Raw genomic sequence first — 8433 nt, 5'->3', positions numbered from 1 at the left:
ACTTTACATCCCCAAAACTTATTTATTTTATAACTAGAAGTTTGTACCTTTGACTATCTTTTTAATTATGAATTTTATTTACTTAATAGGACTATACAATTATTTTTTTCAATTTTGTCACTTTGGTGTGTTGTTTTTCTCAAAAAAAGTGTATCTTTTTCATCTAATTTGTTTATTTTCATAAACTGTATCACAATATTTAATGTTTCACTCTTCATTATCAAATTTTCATCCGGTATCACTTACTCTTAGCCAAAAGAACTTCCACAAATATGTCTTGCACACATCTGCTGATCAATGCCTTTTCTAGATTGATAGATTTGATATATTTTTAATAAATTTAAAAGATATTTTTCCATTGCCTTCTGATTTTCACTGTTTCTGGTAAGAAAACAGCCTTCTTATTTTATTCCCTGTATTTCATGTGTATTTTTCCTCTTGCTGTTTTTATGTTCTATTTAACTCTGGCTTTCAGCAGTTTAATATAATAGGCCTAAGTCCTGTTTTCCTTTCTGCTTGGTGTTTGCTTAAATTTTTGTAATTATAGGTATATTTTTAAAATAAAGTTAACAAATTTTAAACATTTTCTTAAATAATTTTTTTGCCCCATACTTTTTCTTCTCTCTTAGACTTCAGTTATACAAGTGTTAGTTCATTTGCTATTATTCCACGGGTCACTGATATTCTACTTTTGATTTTTAAAGTAATTTTTATGGCTAATTTGCTCATAATTATTAATAATTCTGATAGATAATTCAAAAAAGATAAGCAGTATCAACAATTCATATCATACCTTTAGAAATAGCAATTATTTTTCTCTTTTAAAACTTATATCTCATTTTCTTTTTTGTGTTACTATCTTGGCCAGGACATGCAGTTTGTATTGATCATAGCAATGATAGTAAACATTCTTATCTTTACTTTTTTTTTCTAGCATTATGGGAGTTTTATTTGGAAGTGAACTTTTAACTATTAATACAAATGCCAAGAAATACTACACAAAACATCCACAGGATTTTTTTTCATCTTTTTTTCTTTGAATTGTTCACAAACATTTCCTACATAATCCAACATACAACAGAGAAATGGTACATCTTTTTCTTTCAATTTGCATACAATGGAAAAACAAGAAAAAAAAATATATTTTACAAAGTTTAACTAATAGACACTACCAAGCTGACAGTGTAAGTCTATACGTGAGAAATTATCTAATAAAAAATAATCAGAATTTATTTAGCATCAGTCTCTTCCATAACCAAGTATTATTCTGATTAATAAAACTTGTCATTAAGCTTCTGGTATAAACTTATACCACTATTCCATCGGTTGTGTTGCTCCCCACCTTGGTTCTTCAGAATCAACGAACAGAAAATCATTGCAAAGTAGGGGCAAGCATTTGCAAAAACAAACAAAAATCCTCAGCTTATTATAAGCATGAATGTGTGGTGGAATTTCCTCCCAAGCAATGAACTTCAAATCATTAAGAATCACCAGAACTGAGTATTGTCAAGATACTTTGCCTAAGTCCAAGAAGAGATGCCATTTATTTATGTCCAACAGAGGACTGAAAATTAAACTTAGTGTTCCGTTTAGGGGTAGGTTGGAGGGAATTCAGCCATTTGAAAAATGACCATCTTAAGAAAAATGACCACCAAAAATAGTTTCAGTAAATTTATTTTAAAAATCATAAAATGTTTCTTACAAAAGAGCATTACATTCTGCACACTGCTCTGAATAGATGCCAGGGACATATGGACTACTGTTACTTTTCCTCACTGTCCTACCACCCCAAATGTCACAGTGACCACAAAGCAAAGTGTTCACAATAATTACATGGGGGGACTTCTTTAAACCACCTACAATGAACAAAAATTAAAATTCACTCACTCTGCTGCTGTTTCAAAATTTCAATGTTAGTTTTTGCACACCCTCCCCCACCCCCCACCCTGTTTGTAAGGAACTAAAACATTACATCTGGTGAACAGCGAAGATTTCACTACACCTCAAATGCAGAACACCTATGAAGCAGAGGAATGTTGGCGTTTTAAACAGAAGCAGATTAAAAAAAAAAAAAAAAGATGCAGGACTCCTTCAGTTCTTCACTAGTCCTAGAAAAACTTTCCAGAATACTGCTTCACACTATAAAAAAGAAAAACTATCTTGCATTAGAATCCTTCAACACCTGCATACTGCTTCACACTATTCTGCAGCAAATACTGTGCATTCTGTATCTGGTCCTGTGTTCCTGTAATGGTAATGATCCGATCTTCGGATCCTTCTAAAGGCTCATCAATTGTGATTGAAGCTCCTGACTCATGACGGATTTGTTTAATCCGCTGACCACCTTTGCCAATAATAGATCCAGCCCAATCTTTGAGAATAGTTACTTGTGTAGTAATCGTAAGTCCACTAAGATCACCATATGAGCCACGACCCCCTACATAGGAATAATCATACCCAGAGCCACCCTGTGGTTCGTAAGCCATCTGCCACTCTGATGGGCTCCATGTATCTATTGCAGGGTCCCAAGTTTCATCAGCACTGAAACCAACCTTGCCGTCATAACGGTCTCCAGGTCTTCCTCTTCTGTCGTAGGCCATTAGATCTCCTCCTCTAGGCGGTGGGGGTGCTGGAAGCGGAAGATTCCGAGCTCTACTACCGCCCCGGCCACGTCGTCCAGGAGCGGGTGGAGGAGGTCCTCGACGAGGGCTCATATCATCATAATCTCTTCTGGAGGGAGGCATGGGACGCCCACCCCAGCCAGGTGGCATTCTGTCAAAACCACCTCTTCCCCACATGGGAAACCCCACGGGACGTCCACGGCGGTCATCAAACATCATTGTAAAATCACCATAATCATAGGTTTCATCATAAGAATTGGGATTGTAAGGCTGAGCGCGTCCTTTGATGGGAGACTCTGATATAAGATCAAGGATGATCTTTATGCACTCTGCAACCCTATCAGGTTTTCCTCCTATAAGAACGACTCTGTCAGTAGATTGAGGACAACATTCCTGGAAAAGCTTGATTGTTGTCTGAGTGTTCTCTCGAAGTTCTTTGATTTTAGCACCTTTGACTCCAATAATTCCTCCTGCCAGACTCTGATGAAGCAACAATCTCAACTCGCAGTCAAAGTCACTTCCTTTATAGTGTTGGTAATGTAAGCATTCCACAGCATCAGATTTGAGAGGGAGCTGGCTGGTTGCAGTGGGATATGGCAACTGCAGGCCCTCTTCCAAGGTAGGGATATTTTCTTCAGAATTTCTCCAATCGTTTCAATATCAGCACTGATACTCAATATGTGCTCGGGGCCACTGCTGTCTGGGACTGAAACACTGGCATCGTAGTCTGTACAGAGAGCCTTAATATTCTTGCCTCCTTTTCCAATCACTGCCCCAGCATTCTTGCTCTGAAGCAGAATGCATAATTCAACCATCTCAGCAGTGTTTCTAGATCTTTTAAAAGCTTGTTCCTCTTCCGCATCTTCAGCAGGGTGTTTACCAAACTCGCCATTGGTTTCAGTGTTGGGAAAGGTTTCCTCTGGCTGTTCAGTTTCCATTTTCTTGTATTCAAGGGACACACCAATCCGGCAAGGGTACCGTCCCTATGCCACCATGCCTCCTCAGCTGGTCACAGCTAGACAGAGAACCCATTCTTATCTTTAATCTTGGCTTAAAAGTTGGCTTAAAACTCAATATGCAAAAAACTAAGATCATGGCATCTGGTTCCATCACTTCATGGCAAATAGATGGGGAAACAGTGGAAACAGTGTCAGACTTTATTTTTCTGGGCTCCAAAATCACTGCAGATGGTAACTGCAGCCATGAAATTAAAAGACACTGGCTCCTTGGAAGAAAAGCTATGACCAACCTAGACAGCATATTAAAAAGCAGAGACATTACTTTGCCAACAAAGGTCTGTCTAGTCAAAGCTATGGTTTTTCCAATAGTCATGTATGGAGGTGAGAGTTGGACTATAAAGAAAACTGAGCACCGAAGAATTGATGCTTTTGAACTGTGGTGTTGGAGAAGACTCTTGAGAGTCCCTTGGACTGCAAGGAGATCCAACCAGTCCATCCTAAAGGAAATCAGTCCTGAATATTCATTGGAAGAACTGATGCTGAAGCTGAAACTCCAATACTTTGGCTACCTCATGCAAAGAACTGACTCATTGGAAAAGACCCTGATGCTGGGAAAGATTGAGGGCAGGAGGAGAAGGGGACGACAGAGGATGGGATGGTTGGATGGTATCACCAACTCAATGGGCATGGGTTTGAGCAAGCTCCGGGAGTTGGTGATGGACAGGGAAGCCTGGCATACTGCAATCCATGAGGTCACAAAGAGTCAGGACACGAATGAGCAACTGAACTGAACTGATCTTTAATCTTAATGGTAAAATATTTAAAATTTCATTATGAGGAAGGTGTTTGCTAAGGTTTTTGAGCAGTATCATCAATCAACCTGAGGAAATTTTCTAACTAGCTATTTTGCCATTTTTAAGTAAAATTTGAAATTTATTGCTTTTGTTTTCTTCTAACTCTTGGGAAAATATGGGGCAGTAGTTACAGTGCCATTTCCAACCATTTCAGAATGTCTCCATCTCTGTAACATGTAGGATTATATTTTTTTGTCCTCTGGAAGTCAGGTTGGCATTGTGACTTTCTTTGCCTTTATGCAGTATGAGCAGAAGAGATGTGTCACTTTTGGACAGAAGTTTTCAAAGTTGGCATGATATAGTACACCTTGCTCTCTTTTCCTGACTCAGCAATCATGTAAACATGTGTAGAGAAGAAGCACCCATCCACCTGGATCCCTCAATTTTGATTATAAAGCAGAAGACACTTACAATTGATCATAATATATTACTTATTAATATCTTTTATCCCATAGCTTCTTTTTGTTGGTATTATCATATGTTTGGTATACATAATAGGAAGAGCCAGGTAAGCAATGTAGCTTAGAGAATATTTTCTTTAAAAAACATTTCTTTCCAAGTGTGAAGTGGGTGGAAGAAAATAATTGGGTATATAGTCCCTGTACTTGGCAATAATACACAATTTGTTAGAAGAAATTAATTAAATTCCTAAAGACAATTCTAGATATGTCCCATGAGCTTAAGAAAAAAAGAAAGTAAATAAATAATTTTCTAGGAGGAGTATACTTCCTGTAACTATACTATGAGGAAAGTATAAAGATACAACAAGGAAGAGCAAGCTATACAACATGGCTTACTTATAATAGCAAGTAAATTTTAGGAGTGTAAATTTGATTCATTCATAGGCATTGAAGACTTTTTAACAGGGAAGAAACTTTGTCTTTAGTTTAGGAAAGTGACTAAAAATATTGCCACCATATTTAGGATGAACTGCAGATATAGATTTGCATTCTAGAGATCTTGAAAGGTTGGGAGGGGCAAGGATTTTTATTTTTATTTTTTTATTTATTTTTGGTCATGTTACTGCACTGCTTGTGGGATCTTAGTTCCCAGACCAAGGATCAAACTCAGGTCCTCAGCAGTGAGAGCTTGAAGTCCTAACCACTGGACTGCCAGGGAATTTCTGGGGCAAAGATTTTTTATTGTTGCGGTGAGATATCGAGAAGAAGGGATGGAAAAGAAGGAACAGCTTTGAGTTTTATTCAGCTGTCTGCATATCCATCTATGACTACACCTTTAAAAACCTAACATTCTTCACTTTTGTATATTGCAAGTCATATAAATAGAGTCTGTAACTGGATACACCTTATTGGATATCCACCTCATATTTTATGTTACTGAGTTTATGTTAGTATTTTATGTTACTGAGTCAGGACACTGACTCAGTGTACTAATATTTAACACAAAACCTGAAACTGAAAACAGATATCTAGAAGAAGGCTGGTAACACCAACTTCTGAGAATTAAGTAGGGTATTTGGGGGGATTTTGTTTGTTTGTTTTTGCCTTTTGTGCACAATAGGCAATTGTGATTCGGGTGCATTTGCTTATTCTGGGAGGAAAAAACCCTCCCCCTAAAACAAAGGACCATTATAAAGAGCTAGATGTAATCAACAACACCGGACCATGCCATATTTTCTATGCCTGTAACAGGGTCACTTTCAGGGACTGTGGACCAGACTTTGTTTCTTTCTTTTTAAGGGCATTTTGGGAATTGTAATACTTCTCCATGCTCTAAAGTATCATTTGTCCAGGGGAGAGGGTTTGGGTGTCAAGCATAAGAGGGATCTAGGGGTTTCTAAAGTGATCACTTTGAGAGTCACTTCATAATATATTTGTCGGCAAATCTTTCTTCCAATTCTGGTTTTGTTACCTTCTCTCTGTTTTCATTATAAACAGTGTACAAAGGGAGCTATCTTCCTGCTCCTCAAAATAACTACTTAGTTGGGTAAAATTTATAATGTTAGATTCTACTTTTAGCCAGGAAATGCAAACAAAGCCTGGAGACTGCTTGTTCCCTGACCCCAAATTCATTTCATGTTGCTATAGTATCACCCCTGAGAAAATGGGCCTGTCTGTTTTCCTCCCCATAGATGCACTCAATGGGCCTTTGTCAGCTCTTGAATTATAGCATTAAAATTTAAACACTAGGGATTTAATGGAGGATTATTATGACACTCCAGTGCATTCTTTCTGTTGCCACTAGCAACAACCGAAGGATGAAACAAATTCGTTGTTTTAGAGGTACTATTTTCTTCAAAGACGAAGGATCTACCTCACATTCTTGGAGTTTTATAAACTGGTCTATGCAGGTTATTGTTAACATGAGAAGAAGACTGGTGGTATATAATACCAATCCAATAACTGAAGGACTTTTTTGTATTAGTTCACCAATCTACAAAGAAACGGTATTTTCACAGGCCCCCAGAAGATGAACTTCAATCTGCTGTTCCCAAACACATTTTCCACTGTCTGGAAAATGTGCAAAGGGAATGGTACAGTGTTCTCCATCCCAAACCCTTCAAAGTGCTGGGGGGAAGAAAAGAATTCCTGCCAAAAGGCCCAGAGAGATCTGTCTGTCTGTATAGTATGGTAATGACTGAGGCTAGTCCAGAGAGGTTTCTGGGAGAAACCAGCCATTGAAATCTAATGAATGGAACTGAGAATTTCTTGTTACAATACTATTTGTTTATTTGCTTGGTCATATCCTTGTATCTAAGAGGACATCAAAATAAACAATAAAAGCAAGATATTGTTGTATTATCTTTGAATTTCCATTTGAGTATATATTCTGAGAAATTTTCTTATAGGTAAATTTGTAACTAGATTTATTTTCTCTGCCAGTCATTTATTTGCCTTTCTAGGTGTGTGTCATTTTTACCTCTTCCCTGTTCCATTGTCAGCATCCAGATTTATAGTCAGGATTGTACTATAATTCTGATATAATTATTTTGAAGGCATTTTCTAGCAAGAATACAAAGAAAAGCAAGGATGTACCCATATTTTTGTTGCTCTCTCAGTTACCAAAATATGGATATATCCTTGCTTTTCTTTGTACTCTTGCTAGAAAATACTTTGAAAATATTTCACAAATTTTGTCTTTGGAATAAATTCAAGTTCATGGTAGAAATAATAAAAGATGAGTAATGGGCTGTAAGTAAATAGCCATTTGGATTTCTTTACTACCCAGAGATAATACCTCTTAACCTAAGTGGGATTCTCTGCTTATGGCAATGAAAGTAAATCTTATTTTCACCGAGTACTAGCAGAGCTCTCTGTCTCTTTCTCAAAGGCAATTCTATTACCAATGTCTTTTATTTCCATTCAGGGGTAGTCCATGCAGATTTGTTTATATAGGAGACTTTTACATGAAAATGATACATTTTAAAGTTTTTATCTCCTAGCTTTCCACATATAGCTTTTCCACATAATAGTAAATCTTGAAACCAGAATTTGTATGTGAGAACACAAGGGTGATATTCTTGTGGGACCAGAAGGTTGGGGGTTTGAAGGAGAAAACTAAGAACATGATTTTAAAGTTGGCTTTGCTAAGCAAGCCCTTTGCTCTATTTTTTAAGTTGTATGGACCTGGTCAATAAATTAAAAGGGTAATGAAACATGCTTTTAATTTTGCTTTACATAACACTGAGAAAATACTGTCCATAAAAACAACCAAAAAAGTTAGCATTATTTTTATTTGTCATGTTTTGTGTTACTTTGATATGGTTTGTCTGGAGCAACTCATCTCTCTAACATCTAGTCCCTAAATGAGAGATTTTTGTAGTTCTGTGTAATTTGCTAGCAAAAACGGTGTTGCAATAAATATCCTTGCAAACAGGATTGTAGACCCATGTATTAATCTGCTCATACTCTAAATTGCTAGAATATGAATGACTTAGATCAAAGCATAATATACAGAGACTTTAACCACAGTGAACCAGACCAGGTATTTAAAAGCACCTCTATAAATTAAGGACCAATAGCACTTCAGGAACCACAC

The 8433-nt window shown here is 36.9% G+C and overlaps 1 pseudogene; it reads right to left on the bottom strand.

Annotated features, from left to right (window-relative positions):
- Nucleotides 1–1895: 1895 nt before the first annotated feature.
- On the bottom strand, nt 1896–3663 carry LOC139033009 (heterogeneous nuclear ribonucleoprotein K pseudogene; annotated as a pseudogene).
- Nucleotides 3664–8433: the final 4770 nt, after the last annotated feature.

Source organism: Odocoileus virginianus, chromosome 34, assembly GCF_023699985.2.
Source record: "Odocoileus virginianus isolate 20LAN1187 ecotype Illinois chromosome 34, Ovbor_1.2, whole genome shotgun sequence".
Lineage (NCBI taxonomy): Eukaryota > Metazoa > Chordata > Mammalia > Artiodactyla > Cervidae > Odocoileus > Odocoileus virginianus.
The sequence above is the reverse complement of the archived record's forward strand: the minus strand, read 5'-3'. Positions and strand labels throughout refer to the sequence as shown.